At 45.0% G+C, this 23,278-nt stretch overlaps 1 protein-coding gene and 1 pseudogene across 1 annotated transcript in view; one reads left to right on the top strand and one right to left on the bottom strand.

Moving 5' to 3' along the window:
- Positions 1–511: 511 nt before the first annotated feature.
- LOC129522139 (uncharacterized) lies at positions 512–22,776 on the bottom strand (annotated as a pseudogene).
- Positions 22,712–23,278, top strand: part of DHX30 (DExH-box helicase 30) — a 29,263-nt gene continuing 28,696 nt past the window's right edge. The window contains exon 1 of the mRNA XM_055343798.1: positions 22,712–22,816. The gene's annotated coding sequence lies outside the window, so the exon portion shown is untranslated. The remainder of the gene's footprint in view (positions 22,817–23,278) is intronic.

The raw sequence follows: 23,278 nt of genomic DNA, 5'->3' as shown, positions 1-23,278 counted from the left end.
TTATATTCTCTGGGTCACACACAGCATTCTTCAGTGCCTTAGGATTTTTGCACTTTTTTCCCCTTCTCTGAGAAGACTGTTTCTCCCCACCCTACCCATTGCATGCAAATTCCTCTCCTTGAGGTTTCAATTTGAATGTCACCAATTTAGAGAGGTTTCCCAGCCAGACACTGTTGTCCACCCTCTCAACAGCCATTCTCTGCTGCTCGCCTGCTAGCAGAACACTAATTTTGTTGGGTGGACACCTTCCCTTTCCCTTGCCCCAGAGTATGAGCCTGTACTGTGTGTTTTTTTCTTTTTAAGATCCTGTTCTGAGAAAAAAAAAAAATCCTGTTCTGGAACTTTCTTGGCCCTTTTTGCCTGGAAATCAAAGAGCCAGGCACTGGCACAGGCCATGGGAAGACTGGCTTGGAAGTTCTTTGTAATGACTGTGGCTTTTCCTTTTTTTTTTTTTAAGATTTTATTTATTTATTCATGAGAGGCACAGACAGAGACACAGGCAGAGGGAGAAGCAGGTTTCATGCAGGGAGCCTGATGCGGAACTTGATCCCGGGACCCCAGGATCACACCCTGGGCCGAAAGCAGGCGCTAAACTGCTGAGCCACCCCAGGGATCCCTTTTTTAAAGATTTTATTTATTTGACACAGAGAGAGAGAACGCACACAAGCAAGGAGAGCAGCAGAGGGAGAGGAAGAAGCAGGAACCTCATGCAGAACTTGGTCCCAGGACTCTGGGATCACCACCTGAGCCAAAGGCAGATGCTTAACCAACTGAGCCACCCAGACTCCCTGACTTTCTCCTTTTTATGGACATTCTGTATGGGTATCATCAACCCTGTCATCTGGGCCAATTTGAGTTCTTCAGCAGAGCAGTCTCCCTCTTTGAGGGCAAAGGGCTTCCTGGGGAAGAGGATGAGTCCAGAGCCTCACTCCTTCAGCTGCTGCCTGTTGGCCTACAGGGGCTCTGCGGACTTCTTCCATCTGCCTTCTTGGATCCACTGACATCCCAATGGTCCACGCCACCTTCTTGTGGATGCCAGCCTCCCCCCTGTAACTCTTCTAAGCCGAAGCCCCTGCCAGCTTGCACCTTGGTGTGATTCCTCACCATGGGTCCAATGGGTCCAGCCACAGGGTGCCTGGGTATGCCAGAGCTTGCCGGGTCTGATGTCTGTGGATCTTCCACTCTGGCTGATTGAACCATGTGGCTACGTGCTGCTGCTGCTGTGCTTGTGGAAATTGGGCTTCAGGATTATGTCATTTTGGCTGGGCACATGGCTGCTGCCTCCAGGCCTGGGGGAGCAAGCAATGGGAGCTAGTCAGAGCCCTGTCCCCTCCCCAGCCATGCTGGGAGCAGCTCTGCAGTCCTGCCTGCCACCAATGGTGCCTGGGTCCAGCATACTCCAGACCTTCACTGTTTTAAGACTGTCATGTAATTCCACAGGGTTGAGTAAGAGACAGCCAAATCACCAAAATCTGATTCGTGAGAAGTTGGGGAAGTCTGTTGGGATTTCTAGGGGAAATACTTCTCCCTGATAAAAAGGATCAGCAGGTTAGCATCCAAAATCTATAATGAACTTATCAAACTCCACACCCAAAGAACAAGTAACCCAGTTAAGTAATAGGCAGAAGACATGAATAGACACTTTTCCAAAAAAAGACATCCAGATGGCTAACAGACACATGAAAAGATACTCAACATCACTCATTATTAGGGAAATACAAATCAAAAACACAATAAAATACCATCTCACACCTGACAGGATGGCTGAAATTAACAACACATGAGAAAATAGGTGTTGACCAGGATATGGAGAAAGGGGAACTCTCTTGTACTGTTAGGAATGCAAACTGGTACAGCCACTCTGGAGAACAGTATGGAGGTTCCTCAAACCTCTATTTTTATTTATTTATTTTTTTATGTTTTATTTTTAAAGATTTTATTTATTTACAAGAGACACAGAGAGAGAGAGGCAGAGACACAGGCAGAGGGAGCAGCAGGCTTCATGCAGGGAGCCTGATATGGGACTTGATCCCGGGACTCCAGGATCACGCCCTGGGCCAAAACGGCTGAGCCACCCAGGGATCCCCAAACCTCTATTTTTAAAGGTTAAAAATAGAACTACCCTAGGACCCAGCAATTTCATTCCTAGGTATTTACCCAAAGGATACAAAAATACAGATTTAAAGGGATACATGCACCCCTATGTTTATAGCAGCATTATCAACAGTAGCAAAACTATGGAGAGAGCCCAAATGTCCATTGACTGATGGATGGATAAAGAAGATGTGGTATATATACACAATGGGATATTACCCAGCCATAAAAAAGAATGAAACCTTGCCGTTTGCAACAATGTGGCTGGAGCTAGAGTGCATTATGCTAAGTGAAATAAGTCAGCCAGAGAAAGGCAGACATCATATGATTTCACTCATATGTGGAACTTAAGAAAGAGATGAACATATAGGAATGGAGAAAAGAAAAAAGAGGGAAATAAGCCATAAGAGACTCTTTTTTTTTTAAGACTTTATTTATTCATGAGAGACACACAGAGAGAGAGGCAGAGACACAGGCAGAGGGAGAAGCAGGCTCCATGCAGGGAGCCGGATGTGGGACTCAATCCTAGAACTCCAGGATCACGCCCTGGGCCAAAGGCAGGTGCTCAACCGCTGAGTCAGCCAGGCATCCCACCATAAAAGACTCTTAATGATGGAGAACAAACTGAGGGTTGATAGAGGGAAGGAGGTGGGGGATGGGCTAGATGGGTGATGGGTATCAAAGAGGGTACTTGTTATGATAAGCACTGGGTGTTGTATGTATATGTGCTGCCAAAGCGAGCACCACTGGGTGTTGTATGTAAGCGATGAATCATTGAATTCTACTCCAGATACCCATATTGTACTCCATCTTAACTATCTAAAATTTAAATTTAAAAAAAAGGTGGGGGGAGCAGTAGGGATGAGCATCTTGGTGGCCCAGCTGGTAAAACCTCCATTCTTGATTTTGGCTCAGGTCATGATCTCAGGATCATGAGACTGAGCCCCCCCATGGGGTTCCATGCTCAGCATGGAGCCTGCTTGAGATTCTCTCTCCCTCTCCCTCTGTCCCTACCCATTGTGCTCTTTCTCTCTCTGGAGAAAAAAAAAGGAGCAGCAGGGAGAAGACCTCCATCCATCCTCCATGTGGTTGAGTTAGCTTAGGATGCCTCCAGTTATGGCAGCCATTTAGGAACCAAGTGGGGAAACTGATCCAAACCTACTACCACCTACATCCACACCTCTTTTAGGCGAGTTAATGTCTTCTCAGTTTATGTCATCTTTGGTTGGCGTTTGATTACTTCCAGCCAAAAGGTCCTACTGATCCTTATCCACTGTTCCTAACTATTCAATTTAAAGGAGGTTATGTCTCCAATCCTGCCTACAGCTGGTACTCTCTCTACCCCTTATCTGTTTCGTTTATGACACATATCACAACTAGTAAATATATATATATTATATTAAATATATATTACATGTAATGTATATTACATGTAATATATATGCATGTGTATATGTGCATGTGTGTGTGCATACACACACACACTCATGCTTTTTGTTTTTCTTTTAATTATTAGGGTGGTTTTTTTTTAAGATTTTATTTATTTATTCACAAGAGACACAGAGAGAGAGAGAGGCAGAGACACAGGCAGAGAGAGAAGCAAGCTCCATGCAGGGAGCCTGATGTGGGACTCGATCCCGGGACTCCAGGATCATGCTCCGGGCCGAAGGCAGGCACTAAACAGCTGAGCCACCCAGGGATCCCCTGCTTTTTGTATTTTTGTGTCATTCTTTTGTTTCTTTCTCAAGAAATACAAGTTCCTTGAATATAGCAACTTTTCTGTCTTATTCACCCTTGTACTCCAGCACCAAGCATCCTGTCTGGCACAATTTGAGTATCTATTAAATAAATGAAAAGCTGAAGGAATGATGGAATGGATGAACAAACGTATCAGTCCAACCTGCTAACTGAACACTCCTTGGGGGTGATGTACATGTCTTATATACTCAAAATATAAAACACAGTCTGGGCATTTAACCTACACCTAAGACATTGTTATTAAACTAGTTAATGCTGTCCAGCTGAGTCTCAGACTGCCAACAGTATCACTGTGTTACAAAGGGTTCTGCCCTCACCAAAGAGTAGAAGGGAAGGTTTAAAAAAAAAAAGCAAAAAACCCACAAGCTATAGACCAACTTTTGTTCCATTGCAGCTGTTTTCCCTTACTCCACTTGGGTGTACACATTAGTGAACTCAAAGTAGTTCAGACAACTTCAGGTAATTGAAGTGGAATATACTAGTACTTCTAATAAAAAAATTATTTGTATTTGTGTACAATCTCTTATTCTTCATTTCAGTACCTTTCTTGTTTTATAAAAAATTTAAAACTCTGTGTTTATAAGTACTATGTTTTTTTTAAAGATTTATTTATTTATGATAGACATAGAGAGAGAGGCAGAGACATAGGAGGAGGGAGAAGCAGGCTCCATGCCAGGAGTCTGACGTGGGACTCGAACTCGGGACTCCAGGATCGCTCCCTGGGCCAAAGACAGGCACCAAACCGCTGAGCCACCCAGGGATCCCCTATGTTGTTTCTTTTTAATGTATTATTAATTTTATGTAGGCTCCACACCCAACACGGGGCTTGAAATCAGAACCCTAAGATCAAGAGTGGTATGCTCTACTGACTGAGCCAGCCAGGTGTCCCTACAAGTATCATGTTTAAAAAAAAGGTGGGGGTCCTGGGATCAAGTCCCACGTCGGGCTCCCTGCATGGAGCCTGCTTTTCCCTCTGCCTGTGTCTCTGCCTCTCTCTCTTTGTGTCTCGCATGAACAAATAAATAAAATCTTTTAAAAAAATAAAATAAAATAAACATTTAAAAAAAGTGGGGGGAGAAAAAGCACTACAAAGGAACTAGAAGAAACATATACCTCTCTCCCGGGATTCTAAGATTAATAAAGTGCTCTAAGGGTAGCCCCGGTGGCACAGCAGTTTGGCGCCGCCTGCAGCCTGGGGTGTGATCCTGGAGACCCGGGATGGAGTCCCACATCGGGCTCCCTGCATGGAGCCTGCTTCTCCCTCTGCCTATGTCTCTGCCTCTCTCTCTCTCTGTGTCTATGAATAAATAAATAAAATCTTTAAAAAAATAAATAAAGGATGAGGAAACCACAGAAAATAAGCAAATGAAAACTAAAGCAGAAAAATGAAAAAGCTGAGACATCTGGGTGGCTCAGGGGTTCAGCATCTGCCTTCGGCTCAGGGCATGATCCTGGAGTCCAGGGATGGAGTCCTGCGTCCAGCTCCTTGCATGGAGCCTGTTTCTCCTCCCTCTGCCTATGTCTCTGCCTGTGTCTCTCATGAATAAATATTTTTTTAAAAAATGAAAAAGTTGGACAGCCCCGGTGGCATAGCGGTTTGGCGCCGCCTGCGTCCCAGGGTGTGATCCTGGAGACCTGGGATCGAGTCCCACGTCGGGCTCCCTGCATGGAGCCTGCTTCTCCCTCTGCCTGTGTGTGTCTCTGTCTCTCTCTCTCTCTCTGTGTCTATGAATAAATAAATAAAATCTTTAAAAAAAAATAAAGTGCTCTAAGTCAGCTCTATTCTTAATTTCATTTTTTAAAAGATTTTATTTATTTATTCATGAGAGACACAGAGACGAAGGCAGATGCTTAACTGCTGAGCCACCCATGCGTTCCGCTATTCTTAATTTCAAACATACAAAACCAACTAAGGTCTAATGGCAAACCATCTACTATTTCATCTCCAGGATCTGGCCCTGGGCTGAAGGTGGCGCTAAACCGCTGAGCCTCCTAGGCTGCCCTTCCCTGAGTCTTGATTGGAATAAACTGGGGAAGACTTCTCAGCACCACTCCTAGAACACAAAGGAACCAAAATTTTTTAAAGGCAGGGTAAAGGGATCCCTGGGTGGCATAGCGGTTTGGCGCCGCCTTTGGCCCAGGGCGCGATCCTGGAGACCTGGGATCGAATCCCACGTCAGGCTCCTGGTGCATGGAGCCTGCTTCTCCCTCTGCCTGTGTCTCTGCCTCTCTCTCTCTGTATGTGACTATCATAAATAAATAAAAATTAAAAAAAAAAAAAAAGGTAGGGTAAAGAATACCCTGGAAAATTTTCCTTTACCTGATGGAAATTTAGGATGCAGTTTGGATGAAAGCAAAGCTCAGTAAATAACAATTTTTAAAAATTTTACTGGAGTATGATGTACTTACAAAAATGCCTATAAATCCTAAGTACAAGGCTTGACAGATTATGACCAAAATGGACATGCCTGTGTAACCATCACTCAGGTCATGAACTAGAACCTGGGAACCAGACTAGAAGCTTCTCTCCATCTCTTCCCCAACTACTACTGCTTCTTTTTTTTTTTTTTTTTAAGATTTTATTTATTTATTCATGATAGACACAGAGAGCAAGACAGGCAAAGACACAGGCAGAGGGAGAGGGAGAGGGAGAAGCAGGCTCCATGCAGGGAACCTGATGCGAGACTTGATCCAAGCACTCCAGGATTGTGCTCTGGGCAGAAGGCAGGCGCCAAGCTGTAGAGCCACCCAGGCGTCCCTACTACTGCTTATTTATCTCGGAGATCACCATTCTCTTGACTTCCTGCACCAGATATTAGTTTTACCACTTTGATGATACTTTAAATTGCTCAGGGGTTTTAATACTGAGGTGTTCTGTTTTGTTTTTTTTTTTAAGGGCAGCCTGGGTGACTCAGCGGTTTAGCACCGCCTTCGGCCCAGGGCATGATCCTGGAGACCTGGGATTGAGTCCCATGTCGGGCTCCCTGCATGGAGCCTGCTTCTCCCTCTGCCTCTCTCTGTGTGTCTCTGCCTCCCTGTGTCTGTCTCTCGTGAATAAATAAATAGAATCTTAAAAAAAAAAGATTTATTTATTTATTCAAGAGAGACACACACACACACAGAGGCAAAGACTTAGGCAGAGGGAGATGCAGGCTCCTTGCAGGGAGTTGGATGTGGGACTCAATCCTGGATCCTGGGATCACACCCTGAGCTGAAGGCAGACACTCAACTGCTGACCCATCAGGCGTCCCTTAACACTGAATCTTATTTTGAAAATTAAATTGTTGTTGTTGTTTTTAAAGGTTTTATTTATTTATTCATGAGAGAGACACACAGAAAGGCAGAGACATAGGCAGGGAGAACTGGGCTCCATGCAGGGAGCCCAATGTGGGACTCAATCCTGGATCCTGGGATCACGCCCTGAGCCAAAGGCAGACGCTAAACCACTGAGCCACCCAGGCATCTCAAAAATTAGATAGTTTTTTTTCCTTTGGTTTTTCTGGGTGCAAATAATTCATACCCAAAGTAGAAATTCTGAGAATTCATTACTGGTTTTAAAACTTCAACAAATTGGGGTGCCTGGGTGGCTCAGTGGGCTGAGTGACTATTTTGGCTCAGGTCATGATCTCAAGGTTGTGAGATTGAGCCCCGTGCAGGGCTCTGCACTAAGCATGGAGTCTGCTTGAGATTCTCTCTCCCTCTGCCCCTCCACCCTACTATAAGCATGTGCACTTAAATAAAATAAAACTTTAACAAAGACACAGTTCACTTCTGGAAAAGGCATTTAACAAAAGGTGAATTTTGCAGCTCAACTTTAAAAGTTCTATAAAAAAAAAAAAGTTCTATCCATTGGTAGTCAAACCGGAAAGAAGAGATATCATTAGCCAATTCATACTGATTCTACAATGTTATTAGTTATCTATGATGGGCCATAATAATATATCTCAGTAACACAATGAAATTATGTTCCCACATGATGGTATCAGATAAATGAAGTTAAAATGAGCTATTGTCTGCTTAAGCACAAGTTAAATATAATTGCTGGTTTTATTTTTATTTTTTTTTAATTGCTGGTTTTAAATTCAGCCCAAGTAACCAAATGTTCATTGCAGTTGGAGAGTGTGGACTAGTAGCCACTGCTGCTAGAATAACATAGTAAAGATAAAAGTAAAGATGAAATTGGCAAAACTGGACAACTGGCTAGAGCTGAAGGGTGCTCCCCTTTATGAATCCCAGTTCATCTTGCTCTTTTCTAAAAATTGTTATTTTTATTAAATATTTTTAAAATTTACTTGAGAGAAAGTAAATGAGAGAGAGCATGTGAGAGAACCCATGAGAGACAGAGAATGTGCGAGGGGGAGAAGCAGACTCCCCACTGAGCAGGGAGCCCGGTGTGGGGCTTGATCCCAGGACCCTGGGATCATGACCTGAGCCAAAGGCAGATGCTTAACCCACTGAACTACCCAGGACCTCTCACTGTATGCTTCTTCTAGAAGGACCTAAAACAAATTCCAGTAAGCTTGTGATAAAATAAAGAGATGAGAGTGAGGAAAAGAGTCCTATCTGGTGGGGGATCCCTGGGTGGTTCAGTGGTTTAGCGCTTGCTTTTGGCCCAGGGCATGATCCTGGAGTCCCGGGATCGAGTCCCACATCGAGCTCCCTGCATGGAGCCTGCTTCTCCCTCTGCCTGTGTCTCTGCCTCTCTCTCTCTCTCTCTCTGTCTCTCATGAATGAATAAATAAAATAATAATAATAATAATAAAAGAATCCTATCTGGTAACACACCTCCCAGACAGTGAACAAGCCATATGACTTTCCATGGTAACTGTTAGCTGAAAAGAGAACAGCCTTTCATAACAGTAAAGACATTAACATGTATAAATCTAATTGTCCTTAGAAAATCTTATGAAGGCTCTCTAGCTGCCTATGGCCTGTTTGAATCGTCATAGCTAAAGAAGTTGTTCACAGAACATCTAACTGATTCCCATCAATTAAGAGATGGAATCCATAAAGAAGCTGACCTCTGGGTCTGCTAGATCTTCTAGGCACTTAAATACATTCTTGGCCATTTTAGCTAACTATTTTGAGTTAGCTAAAATTCTAGTGCTATAAAAATGGGTTTTTAAAACAGACGTATTTATTAGAGTTAGAAAGAGAGAAAGAGAAAGAGAGAGACAGTGTGAGTTGGGGAGGGGCAAAGAGAGAGAAAATCCCAAGCTGGCTCCCCATGGACTATGGAGTCTGACTTGGGGCTCCACCTCAGGACCTCCAGACCATGAACTTAGCTGAAATCAAGAGTCTGATGCACAATCAACTGAGCCACCCAGGTGCCCCCAAAATGTTTTTTTTTTAATTTAGAAATGATACTTAGATGAAAGATTGTATGTCAGTCAGCTAGCTCTAAAAGAAACACATCCTTCATTCCTGATTCCTGAGACTCTGGGTATATTATAGCAGGTCTCACCGAGGGAGGGGGGTGGAGGGTGGGGGATAGGTAGGAGGACAGGGTTCAGTAATGAATACTGCTGACCTCTAGTGTTTAATAGAAGTATTACATTTCCCACTCGACCCAAATAGTGCTTCCGAAAAGACCCACTATCTGGCTGACTGGTCCTAGAATTCCCTAGTGTGTGGCCAATAAGCAGGCAAGTTTACATCTTTTACATTCATTGTTATCATTGGTATGTTTTATTTTTTATTTTTTAAAAATATTTTATTTATTCATGAGACACAGAGAGAGAGAGAGAGAGAGAGAGAGAGAGGCAGAGACGGGCAGAGGGAGAAGCAGGCTCCATGCAGGGAGCTCAATGTGGGACTCGATCCAGTGACTCCAGGATCAGGCCCTGGACTGAAGGCGGCGCTAAACCGCTGAGCCACCTGGGCTGCCCATCATTGGTATGTTTTAATGTGTTACAATCATCTTATATGTTTTTCCCCTGTTTACCATGGTTTTTCCTTGCTGCTTCTGTCCTTTCCTTTTTAAAAATTAAAAAAAAAGATTTTATTTATTTATTCAGAGAGACACAGGGAAAGAGAGAGACAGAGACACAGGCAGAGGGAGAAGCAGGCTCCATGCAGGGAGCCCGACATGGGACTCTATCCAGGGTCTCCAGGATCATACCCTGGGCCAAAGGCAGCGCTAAACCGCTGAGCCACCCGGGCTGCCCTCCTTTTTTTTTTTTCTTTAAGATTTATTTATTTATTTTATGAGAGATACACAGAGAGAGACAGAGACATAGGCAGAGGGAGAAGCAGGCTCCTTGTGGAGAGTGCGATGTTGAACACGATCCCTGATCCCTGAGCCAAAGGCAGATGCTCAACCACTGAGCCACCCCAGGTGTCCCCTTTTCTTTTTTCTTTTTTTTTTTTAAGATTTTATTTATTTAAGCAGGAGGAGCATAAGCAAGGGGGAGCAGCAGAAAGGCAATTTCAGGGATGCCTGGGTGGCTCAGTGGTTGAGCGTCTGCCTTTGGCTCAGGGAGTGATCCTGGAGTCCTGAGATTGAGTCCCACATTGGGCTGTCTGCATGGAGCCTGTTTCTCCTCCCTCTTCCTATGTTTCTGCCTCTCTCTGGGTGTCTCTAATAAATAAATAAATAAATAAATAAATAAATAAATAAATAATCTTAAAAAAAAAAAGGAAATGTAATCTCAAGCCAACTCCATGCTGAGTGTAGAGCCTGAGGCAGGGCTTGAGCCCACCACCCTGAGATCAAGTTCTGAGCTAAAATCAAGAGTTCAATGCTCAATGGACTGAGCACTTGGGCACCCCAAAAGTGTTTTAGGTGCCCCACCTCTCCCAGCCACCCAGGTGTCCCTAATTTTCTTTTTTTAAAAAAGATTTATTTATTTGAGAGAGAGAGAGAGAGAGAGAGGGAGGAGAGAATCTTGAGCAGACTCCACACCGAGCACAGAGCCTGATGTAGGACTCGATCTTATGACTCTGAGATCATGACCTGAGTTGAAACCGAGAGTTGGATGCTAAATGGCTGAGCCACCTAGGGGCCCCTAAGTAAAACTTTCTAATAAAATCCTAAATTATGTATTGTCTTTATCTTCCTCCTGCATAAGAGCTGACTCCTCCAGAATCAGGGATGGGCACAATTGCCCTAAGGGCTGACTCTTTTCCCATTAGCAGGGATAAAGTCACAAAATGGTGTCCAGTTGTGGTCAGAGAAACATGATAAAGGAGTCTTGAAACTTTATGAGGAAAAAAAAAAAAAACAACTTTATGAGAGGGCAGCCCAGGTGGCTCAGAGGTTTAACACTGCCTTCAGCCCAGGGCGTGATCCTGGAGACCCGGGATCAAGTCCTACATTGGGCTCCCTGCATGGAGCCTGCTTCTCCCTCTGCCTATGTCTCTGCTTCTCTCTCTCTCTCTCTGTGTCTCATGAATAAATAAATAAAATCTTTAAAAATAAAAAAATAAAAAAAGATTAAAAAAAAACTTTATGAGAAAGGCTAAAGCCATCTTGCTAGAAACCTGAGGATAGGACCTACTCCGGAGATGGGAAACAGAAAATGTTAAGAACCTGGGATCCGGGATCCCTGGGTGGCGCAGCGGTTTAGCGCCTGTCTTTGGCCCAGGGCGCGATCCTGGAGACCCGGGATCGAATCCCACGTCGGGCTCCCGGTGCATGGAGCCTACTTCTCCTTCTGCCTGTGTCTCTGCCTCTCTCTCTCTCATTCTGTGTGACTATCATAAATAAATAAAAATTAAAAAAAAAAAAAAAAAAGAACCTGGGATCCCTGGGTGGTGCAGCGGTTTGGCACCTGCCTTTGGCCTAGGGCGCGATCCTGGAGACCCAGGATCGAATCCCACGTCGGGCTCCTGGTGCATGGAGCCTGCTTCTGTCTCTGCCTCTCTCTCTCTCTCTCTCTCTCTCTCTGTGACTATCATAAATAAATAAAAATTTTAAAAAAACTTAAAAAAAAGAACCTGGGTCCTTGAAAACAATATATATTTTTAAAGATTTTATTTATTCATCACACACACACACACACACAGAATGGCAGAGATACAGGCAGAGGGAGAAGCAGGCCTCATACAGAAAGCCTGACGTGGGACTAGATCCAGGGTCTTCAGGATCACACCCTGGGCTGCAGGCGGCGCTAAACCGCTGTGCCACCAGGGCTGCCGTTTACCTAAAATTTTAGTTCCAACTTTTATTTTTACATGCACACACACAAAACATTATTTTAACAGTCAACAGTAAATTAAAATTTGCCAGTATACTTTTCTAATATTAGTTCATGTGATTGTTTTTTTTAACTAACAAATTTTAAAAAGATTTTATTTATTTATTCATGAGAGACACAGAGAGAGGGAAAGAGAGGCAGAGACACAGGCAGAGGGAGAAGCAGGCTTCATGCAGGAAGCCTGACATGGGACTCGATTTCGATTCCGGGTCCCCAGGATCAGGCCCTGGGCCAAAGGCGGAGCTAAACCGCAGAACCACTCGGGCTGCCCAATACATATTTTAAAGTTGTCAGGTTACTCTATTATTTTCATTTGATTGGTGTGAACTCATTTCTTGATGCTGATTTTTTTTTTTTTGGTTCTTTCTTTTGGCTAGGTTTTCTTGTATGTTTCGAAAGCTTGATTTATAAACTCATGAAACCGGATTTTTTTTCCAATACATGTATGCCCTTCCCAATGGTTTTGTGATAACCTCTACTCAATCATTCAGGAGCCTCAACCAGAAACTGGAGACTGTTTCCACTATAAAATGGACAGGAGATCCATGCACCAAGTGGGTTTAGATCTTCATTCAAAGTCCTGTCTACTTCCTAAGGATACAATTTGATATAAGCTACAGCTTCAGGCATGGATGGGTTGTGGATTTTTCCAGTCTCTGTTAAGTTTAGGGAGCCCCACCTAAATTTTTAAATGCACACAATAAACTGGGGCCCAGTTATCCACATTACTAGAGGCACTTGTCTCCACCCACTCAATCATATTACCTTATAGGTTATAAACTTCAAACTGCCTCTAGTTCTGGATCCATAGCCCAGAAAGATTACAGCTCTGTTTCTAGTCAACATAGATGTTTATCTTGTTTTTGAATATAGATATGTAATTTTAATCTTTTATTAATTTGACCATGTGTTTGGAAGCAAGGGAGTGGTATAAAGGTGGCATCAAAGCTACTTTTACCAGGGCAGCCCCGGTGGCGATTTAGCGCCACCTTCAGCCAGGTGCATGGTCTGGAGACCCGGAATCAAGTCCCACATCAGATTCCCTGCATGGAGCCTGCTTCTCCCTCTCCCTCTCCCTGTGTCTCTGCCTCTCTCTCTCTCTGTGTGTGCCTCTCATGAATAAATAAAAAGAAAAAAAAAAGCTACCTTCACCGAAGTCAGTTTCATTCACGTTTTTGTTTTTATTTTTTAAAGATTTTATTATCTATTCATGAGAGGCACAGAGAGAGAGAGAGAGAGAGAGGCAGAGACACAACATAGGCAGAGGGAGAAACAGGCTCCATGCAGGGAGCCCGATGCAGGACTCATACGGGGACTCCAGGGCCATGCCCTGGGCCGAAGAGAGGTGCCAAACCACTGAGCCACCCAGGGATTCCCCCCATTCACGTTTTTAAAAAAGCCTCTATGTTGGCCCTTCACAGTACCATGGCTAACAGTGAGAGCTAAAAAGCAGCCTGGGGGATGCCTGGCTGGCTCAGTGGATGGAACATGCTACTCTTGATCTTGGCGTTGTGAATTTGAGTCCCACATTGGACATGGAGTCTACTTGAAAAAAAAATCTTAAAAAAAAAAAAAAGGAGTCTGGCAGCTATACATTCTCTTTCCAGTTTACCAATAAATATTTTCTAAGATTGTGAATAACTGATTTGTACAATTTGGCCAATGATGTTAACTAGAGCTTTTGTCAGAAATAACTGATTTATAGGTGTTTACTGTGTACTGAAAAATGTGATACTCCATTACCCAAATCCCCCTCTTTCTGCAGTTTGGGACCAAAAAATTAACCCAATGCTTCAAAAGAAGTCCACATATAAATGAAATATATTCATGTTTCAATGTTGCAACGGTACCAAACTTAAAATACTGGTGCAAAGGACCAGGATAAGTTTTGAATTTACCTAAAGGAATTTATCTATATTTCAGTATTATGTAAATGATATTAAGGATTTACTGGCCTCTCAAGGTATAAAATTGATTTTATGGTTGTGCTGAATAAAATCTTACAGAGATGCACTCTGGTATAATTACAAATGAAATGATAGGATTTGATTGAAAAAATCTGGGGCAGTGGACATTGGGTCATTGTCAGGAACTATGCAAGTGCAGGTCTGGAATTTTACCCAATTTAGAAGCTAAACTGGTACCTACCCTTTTACTATTTCATAGGTGCTGACAGAAGACACAAGATTCCTGAGTCAGACACAAAGGACTTCAACCTCAGCAAAAGCTGTAGCCAGAGCTTCATGTTGGTTTGTAACAGTTCCCAATGCCCCCCACATTTCCTGGCTGTGATGCAAAAGCGTTGACCATAGTCATCTGCTCACATAGTGTTTCATTATCAGAGGGTTACAATGAACTTGGGAGATTACATTTTTATAGCAAGTGAAGTTAGGTCTGCCCTTGTCCAAGGGGAGACAATACTTCATCTCTCAAGGTTTCTTGCTGAAAACACAACCCTGAGCAACAGCCTAGGTGAAGAGCAGGTAGGGCCTTGCATTCTCGATATAACCAACAAGAACTTGCAGGGACACTCAGGGTCCATGGCATGACATATACTATCTCGTTACTTTTGTGTATATTTGAAATTATTATAGAATTACTATTTAATTATAATAGAAAGTAAATATAAGTTTTAAAAAGAAATGTACAGGGATCCCTGGGTGGCGCAGCGGTTTAGCACCTGCCTTTGGCCCAGGGAGCGATCCTGGAGACCCAGGATCGAATCCCACGTCGGGCTCCCTGCATGGAGCCTGCTTCTCCCTCTGCCTCTCTCTCTCTCTCTCTCTCTCTCTCTCTCTCTCTCTCTCTGTGACTATCATGAATAAATAAATAAAATTTAATAAAATAAAAAGAAATGTACATCTGAGTTTAATATATTTGAAAATGCATGCACGGCTAGCTAGCACAGGTGTGCTAAAGGCTACCATTATAACCAGATTTCTTTCTCAGGAGCCCTGCACATCCAAATGCTTATTATCATAAAAGGAATACATACTTTTGGCCACTCAAACTCCAACAATGTAGAAGAGTATAAAGTGAAAACTAAGAGACTCTGATTTAGCTGCATAGTTAACAGTTCTAATATAGGGGCGCCTGGCTGGCTTAGTCAGTTAAGCATGTGACTCTCAATCTCCGGGTCATGAATTCAAGACCCATATTGGATTTAGAGCTTACTTAAAAACAAACAAACAAACAAACAAAAAAACCCAGTTCTGATATATTCTTCCAGAAATGTTCTATGCTTACATAAACATATATACAAACACATGGTCTTTATTTTTTTTTAATTTATTTATTTATTATAGTCACAGAGAGAGAGAGAGAGAGAGAGAGAGAGAGAGAGGCAGAGACACAGGCAGAGGGAGAAGCAGGCTCCATGTACCGGGAGCCTGACGTGGGATTTGATCCCAGGTCTCCAGGATTGCGCCCTGGGCCAAAGGCAGGCGCCAAACCGCTGCGCCACCCAGGGATCCCTAACTCATTCTTTTAAATTGCTACATGGGGGATGCCTGGGTGGCTTAGTGGTTGAGTGTCTGCCTTTGGCTTGGGGAGTGATCCTGGGGTCTAGGATTGCATCCTGTATCTGGCTCCTCTTGGGGAGCCTGCTTCTCTTTCTGCCTATGTCTCTACCTCTCTCTCTGTCTCTCATGAATAGATAAATAAAATCCTAAATAAATAAATAAATAAATAAATAAATAAATAAATAAATAAATTGCTGCCTAGGACTTCATTTAATTGATGTTATTATGGACTGATTTGTGACCCCTCCAAATTCATATGTCGAATCCCTAGACCCCAGTGTGACTGTATTTAGATAGGATCTGGAAGGGGGTAATTAACATTAAATGAGGTCATAAGAATCGGACTCTAATCTGATAGGACTAATGTCCTTAAAAAGGGAACAGATGGGATCCCCAGGTGGCGCAGCGGTTTGGCGCCTGCCTTTGGCCCGGGGCGCGATCCTGGAGACCCGGGATCGAACCCCACGTCGGGCTCCCGGTGCATGGAGCCTGCTTCTCCCTCTGCCTGTGTCTCTGCCTCTCTCTCTCTCTCTCTCTCTCTCTCTGTGACTATCATAAATAAATAAATAAAATTTTTAAAAAAAGGGAACAGACACCACAGACCTCTTTCCACATAAGCACAGAGGAAAGGAGATGTAAGGGCACAGCAAGAAGGCAACCATCTGTACGCCAGGAATAAAGGCCTCAGCAGAAAGCAACTCTGAAGTCACCTTGATCTTGGACTTCTAGCCTCCAAAACTAGGAGAAAGTAAATTTCTGCTGTTTAAGCCTCCCAGGCTGTGGTATTTTATTATGACAGTTGGAGGCTAATACAGATAGATTCTATTTAATTCAACCAATTTCTTTTTTTTAAATTTTTATATATTTATGGTAGTCACACACACACAGAGAGAGAGAGAGGCAGAGACATAGGCAGAGGGAGAAGCAGGCTCCATGCACCGGGAGCCCGACGTGGGGTTCGATCCCGGGTCTCCAGGATCGCGCCCTGGGCCACAGGCAGGTGCTAAACCGCTGCGCCACCCAGGGATCCCTCAACCAATTTCTTAATAAGGGATAGGTAGGTATTTTTTTTTAACTATTACAAATAATACAGCACTGAATTTTCTCACGTATATGGAGGTATGGCTAGATAAATTCCTACAACTGAAAGGAGTCAAAGGGCACGAACATTTCAAATCTGATGCTGCCCAAACCACCCTCTAAATAAGTACTACCAATTTACAGTTCCTGCAATAGGGTATGAGTGCTTGTCTCCCAGGTGGAAGTGTCGATTCAGCATTTACCCAGCACCTGCTTCTGAACAGTGCCAGACACTGTGCAAGGTGTTAAGGAGACAGTGGTGACAAAGAATTAAGTCCCTGCCCTCAAGACCTTTATTCTAGGGGAGAAACAAGTGATAAGTAAGGCTAACACAAATAAATACACTAGATGGCCTGGGAAGCTATCTCTGAGATAACATCTGAGCAGAGACCCAGATGAAGAGAGAAAACAAATCTTACAAATGCTTGAAGGAAGAATGGTAACTGGGTTTCATAGTTTTAGCTGACTTTTAAAAATAAGCAAAGTTGCAGGGTACCTGGGGGGCTTGGTCAGTTGGGCATCTGACTGTTGATTTTGGCTCAGGATCATGAGATCACGTCCTGTGTCGGGCTCCATGCTCAGCCCATAGTCTGCTTGAGATTCTCTTTCTCCCTCTCCCTTTGTCCCTCCTCCTGCTTGTGCTCTCTCTCCCTCTCAAACAAATAAAATAAATAAATAAATATATATATATAAAACAAAGTTGCAATTCTACTCTTAGGTTTGTACCCAAAAGAAATATGGGGCACCTGGGTGACTCAGTGGTTGAGCATCTGCCCTTGGCTCAGGTCCTGATCCCCGGGGTCCTGCGATCGAGTCCCACATCGGGCTCCCCTCTGGGAGCCTGCTTCTCCCTCTGTCTATGTCTCTGCCTGTGTGTGTCTCTCATGAATAAATAAAATCTTTTTTTAAAAAAGGGGGTATTCAAACAAAAACATGTACACCAATGTTCACAGTAGTACTATTACCAATAGCGAAAAGGTGGAAACAATCCAAATGCCCAGCAGCATATGACTGGACAAACAAAATGGAATATTATTTAACCATAAAAAGAAATGAAGTACTGGGGGCCTGGCCTGGTGGGCTCAGTTGGTGCAGTGTGCAATTTTTGATTTCGGAGTTGTGAGTTCAAACCCCATGCTGGGTGTAGAGATTACTTTAAAAAAAATTTAAAAAGGGACGCCTGGGGGATCCTTGGGTGGCTCAGCAGTTTCGCGCCTGGCTTTGGCCCAGGGCGCGATCCTGGAGTCCTGGGATCGAGTCCCGCGTCGGGCTCCCAGCATGGAGCCTGCTTCTCCCTCTGCCTGTGTCTCTGCCTCTCTCTCTCTCTCTCTATCATAAATAAATAAAAATAAATCTTAAAAAAAAAAAAAAGGGACGCCTGGGTAAATCAGCAGTTGAGTATCTTCCTTCGGCCCAGGGCATGATCTTAGAGTCCCAGGATTGAGTCTCACGTCAGGCTCCCTGCATGAAGCCTGCTTCTCTCTCTGCCTATGTTTCTGCCTCTCTCTGTCTCTCGTGAATAAATAAATACAATTTAAAAAAGGTTAAGAAAAAGAGGGACACTTGAGTGGCTCAGTGGTTGAGCATCTGCCTTTGGCTCAGGGCATGATCCCCGGGTCCTGGGACTGAGTCCCACGTCGGGTTCCCTGCAGGGAGCCTGTTTCTCCCTCTGCCTATGTCTCTGCCTCTCTGTCTCTCATGAATAAATAAATTAAAAAAAAAAAGAAAAGAAAAAGAAAAAAAAGTACTGACATATGCCACAAAATAAATCTTTTTTTTTAAATATTTTATTTACTTATTCATGAGAGACACAGAGAGAGAGACAGAGACAGAGACACAGGCAGAGGGAGAAGCAGGCTCCATGGAGGGAGCATGATGTGGGACTCAATCCCGGGACTCCAGGATCATGCCCTGGGCTGAAGGCAGGACCTAAACCGCTGAACCACCCAGGGATCCCCAAAATAGAAAAATCTTGAAAACATTATGCTAGCTGAAAAAAAGCCATATATAAATGGCCATATGTTATATGATTTCATTTATATGAAATATCTGGAAAAAGAAAAACCATGGAAACAGAAAGCAGATTAGTGGTTGCCAGGAGCTTTTGTTGGGGAGGGCGGGGGAAGGAGGATGGGTAGTGACTGCTTAATGGGTACATATGGGACTTCCTTTTGGGGTAATGAAAATGTTCTGGAACTAGATAATAGTGATGGTTGCATAACATGTACATGTACCAAAGATCACTGAAATGTATAAAGTGGTTAAAATGTCGTATTTTATGTTATGTGTATTTTGCCACAATAAAAGATAATACATTAAAAAAAAACAAGGTTGAACTTTCTCAAACCAATGGCCATATGCAATGCATTTTTTGCTCACTTCCCATTCATGCCCCATACCCATTTTCTATTGCAATATGGATGTTAAAAAATTAATATTATTAAGTAAATTAATTCCCCACCTTAATAAAAACCGGAGCTCATGGAATTTTCCTATTTCCATGAGATCGGAATAAGCATCAGTTCACTGTAAGTGGAATTCTGTCTAGAGTTCTAAACTTTCAGAATTGAAATGGCCAGAAAAGTCATCTGGTTTGACTTTGTTCTGAATTAAGGATCTTCTAACTCTACAGTATATTTTGCCAAGTGGTCTGCTTTGACCTAACACAGAAAGGGGGTTTTTAGACTTTTTTTGAAAATCTACTTTGAAGTACCACAAAACCACCTTAGTCTGGGGTAGTAAACATAAGGGGTAGTAAACATAAACATAACATTGAAGAGGGTTTACAAATGAGACTATTGACAGAGAGTGTGGGCAGGTTTAAAGGAACCCAAGAAATACTGCGGGGTTAGCAACACAGAATCTCCTGCAGGCACATAGAAATGGTAGCTTAGAGGTTTAAGAGAGGTCCTCCATCCCACTTCTTATGGCTGTAGATCCCATGACAAAAATTATGTTCTTCTTGGGACACCTGGGTGGCAGTAGTTGAGCATTTGCCTTTGGCCCAGGGCGTGATCCTAGAGTTCCAGGATTGAGTCCCACATCAGGCTCCCTGCATGGAGCCTGCTTCTCCCTCTGCCTGTGTCTCTGCCTCTCTGGGTCTCTCATGAATGAATAAATAAAATCTTTAAAAAAATTATGTTCTTCTTCCATCTTATTTTCTGTGGCTGGATGGCTTTGGTAACAAGCTCTACTTCAATATATAAAATAAAATTGGTTCTACCAACATTTCAACCTTAAGAAACGGAAGAAAAGTAACCTAAGTAGCATGAATCCACAGGACAAGAATCTGATGGAAGTAAGCCATATCCAAACACTCCTTGGAGCACTTACATGGCATTGGGACCCAAATTTGACTCCAAGAGGCTGGCAACCTAGTTAGGGAAGACACATCAAAATATGCCCTGAATGCTACCACATGGGGAAGAATAAACTGCTATAGAAGCTCAAAGTAGGACCTTAAATAGTCTGAAGTAGAGGAGTTTCTAGATAGAGATGTTAGCAGAGAAAGAAGTCTAGGGATTGGATCCAGGAAAATAAGGTAGTGATAAGAAAATGAACAGGAAATAAGAGGGGAGGGATCCCTGGGTGGCGCAGCGGTTTGGCGCCTGCCTTTGGCCCAGGGCGCAATCCTGGAGACCCGGGATCGAATCCCACGTCGGGCTCCCGGTGCATGGAGCCTGCTTCTCCCTCTGCCTATGTCTCTGCCTCTCTCTCTTTCTCTCTCTGTGACTATCATAAATAAATAAAAATTTAAAAAAAAAAGGAAATAAGAGGGGAAATATATGGGAGAGGGAAAAGATACTCACTGTAACTCATCTTATTACAAACTGGATCACTTTACCAACTTCACCAGATATAACCATTCATTAACAATAGTTCAAGGCTCAAGAAAAAGGAAAAGGTCCCTCAGAAAGAAAACTAAACACAGAAAATCTGTAGCAAGGAAAAGCACTTAGAAGGCTCCAGTTGTGCCTCTCTTGCATTGCTTCCCCTAGGTTTTAAGACTTGTTTACATGCTCTTCCCATTCTATCAGGACATCTTTTGCAGGAGGGACCACATGTTCATCACTTAACATTACCAACAGCATTTCATTTAAAAGAAAAAAAAAGGTCTTATTTATTTATTTGAGAGAGTGAGAGCCCAAGTGGAAGGAGGAGCAGAGGGAGAGGGAGAAGCAGACTCCCAGCTGAGCTGTGGGAGCCCCACAGGAGGGGCTCAATCCCAGGACTCTGGGATCATGACCCTGGGGCCAAAGGCAGGCACTTACCCGACTGAGCCACCCAGGCATCCCCCCACCCAGCAGCATTTCAAACATAATCTGTATGAAGCAGAATCCATCATCTTCTCCGACTGTTCTGTCCCTTAATAAAGGTTAACAGTGTGCTATCCTTCCAGTCCCCAGCACATCCTGTCACCTGCCGGATCAGCCTGGCACTCTACAATCACCCTGTCATAACCTTTTCCACTCCTGAGCACAGTTGAATCCCTCAGTACCTCTCATTTCATTTGTACCTTAGCTTCTCTTTTTCCAGCCAATTTTACCCTCACACTTTTAGAATAACCTTCCTAAAATCCGCTAGTTATTTTACTTTCCTACTTAGGAGTGTAATAATGTCTTACAAAGAGTAACTGCATACAAATAAAGTCAACATCCCTCAGCATAGCATTCCCAGCTATACTTTTTTTTGTTCCATGGCCTCTAAAGCCCGTACACATATCCAATCCTCTGGTCACACTGAGCTACTGCATACTCTTAGAATTTGTCTTTTGTTCCACTGGCTGTCTTTCTTCTGCGGTTCCTTCTCCTCGATTTTGCCATCGAGCAACCAAATTCCTTTCTCTCAACCCTCTAACGCTATATACTTCCTCTCCAGCATTTATCACTTTCTTCTTGCCTCACACCATATTTTTATATTGTCTACCAGGCCCTAAGCTCCTTGAGGGCAGGCTACTGTAGCCTCAAAACCTGCTTATAACAATTGCTATACGGCTCAACTCAAGATACCTGTTCAGGGATCATTCCCCACACACCATATAGGATGGCACCATGCCCTGCTCAGAAAAGGTAGTAATTCTTTGAACGAGTGGATGATGCCTCACACTCACCTCCCCCACTCTGCTGTCCAATGTAAAGAAAGAAAAAAAAAAGAAAAAAACTACTTGTAGCATTTAATTGCTTGGACAAAAATAACGGGTTATGGCACTAATTCTTCATGTATCCCGAAAGGTCACATCTTAAAAGCATATTCTGGGTCATTCCAGCAGTAAAGTCTTGACCGAGCCTCAGAGCAGCCCCAACTGAGTTCTCTCTTTCTGAAGTTGGATTCCACTGAACTCCCACGGGAGCCCCGTCTAGAGGACCGCGGTATGTACGTGACAGGAACCGGGGCCCAAGGGGCGGGGGCGAGACCTGCAGACCCGCCCAGCGGCGCCCGGACCAGCCAGTGCCACCTTGTCCTTTCCCCAGCGGTGTACGGTTTACAGCGTGCCCTCGCGCTGGTCTCCTCCTAACACTATCCTGAGGCAGAAATTCTCACCTCCCTAAAGAAACAGAAGATCGGAGGGGAGACGGAGAGAAGAGGCGTGGCAACGGGCTGTGCCGGGGAAGGCGGGTGGAGGTCCGGAGCCCGAGCAGGATTTCGTTCCAGGCTCAGCCCTGCCTGAGGCAGCTGTGGGGCCGCGGGGCGGGGGCGCAGAGGACGCACGCGAGGGCCCTCCCGCTCTCACACTGCCGGATGCTGAGGCGCTGTGAGGGGGGCGCCGTGTGGGGCCCGGCCGCCCAGACCAGCTCCCTCAGGGGCCCCACAGCAGCCCGCGCGCCCACCCCCTCGGCGGCTCCGCCGGAAGTCCCGCCTGCGCCCGCCGCGGCCGCCCCCCATTGGGCTCGGCGCCGGGGTCTCGCCGCGGGTTGGCCGCCCGGAGGCGTGAGCCCTGGGGGGCCACTGCGAGCCCCGAGTGGGGGGACCCGCTGGAGACCCGCTGAGACGCGGGGTCGGCGCGGGAGGCGGGGCGGGGAGCGCCGGGGCGGCCGGCTGGACTTCCGCCACGGGACCCGGAAGGGGCCGCGCCGCCGCTGCTGGGAGTTGTAGTCCGGCCGTGGTTGGGGGGGCCCGCGGCTCATGCGCGGTGCACCGAGGCTTGTTTCACATCTGTAACAACAGGTGAATTGGGCTTTTTATTCTCCCCTTTCGTGTCCCCTTGAGGAGCTTGCCGCGGCCGGGGGTGGTCGGCGCGAGGAGAGGCCCGGGTCCGACCGCCGGCTTGGCGGAGAGTGGGGCGGAGAAGCGGGCGGGCCCGAGGAGCAGGCCGGGCATCCTAGGCCTGCCCGCGAAGCCGGCCGGGCCGAGCCGTGGGCAGCCAGGCCTCGGCCTGCCGTTGCCATGGAGCCTGGGCGGGGGCGGGGGCCAGGCCGGTCCGCCGGGGCGGGCCTGGTAGCTAGGGGCTCCGCGGGGACCGCGGGAGAGGCCGCTTCATTGGCGCAACGACGCCTCCGCCTCCGGGGATGCTCGGTTCCCCGAGGCAGGGCCTGGAGGAAGCTCCTGGAGTGCCCCGGGACCTTTGTCTGTCCCCCGTGCCGCCTGGACCGTTCGTCCAAAGGGAGGCCTGGTGCATTCTGGCCCCTT

Source organism: Nyctereutes procyonoides, unplaced genomic scaffold, assembly GCF_905146905.1.
Source record: "Nyctereutes procyonoides isolate TBG_1078 unplaced genomic scaffold, NYPRO_anot_genome, whole genome shotgun sequence".
Classification (NCBI taxonomy): Eukaryota; Metazoa; Chordata; class Mammalia; order Carnivora; family Canidae; genus Nyctereutes; species Nyctereutes procyonoides.
Note: the sequence above shows the minus strand (reverse complement) of the source record. Positions and strands in the feature narration are given on the sequence as shown.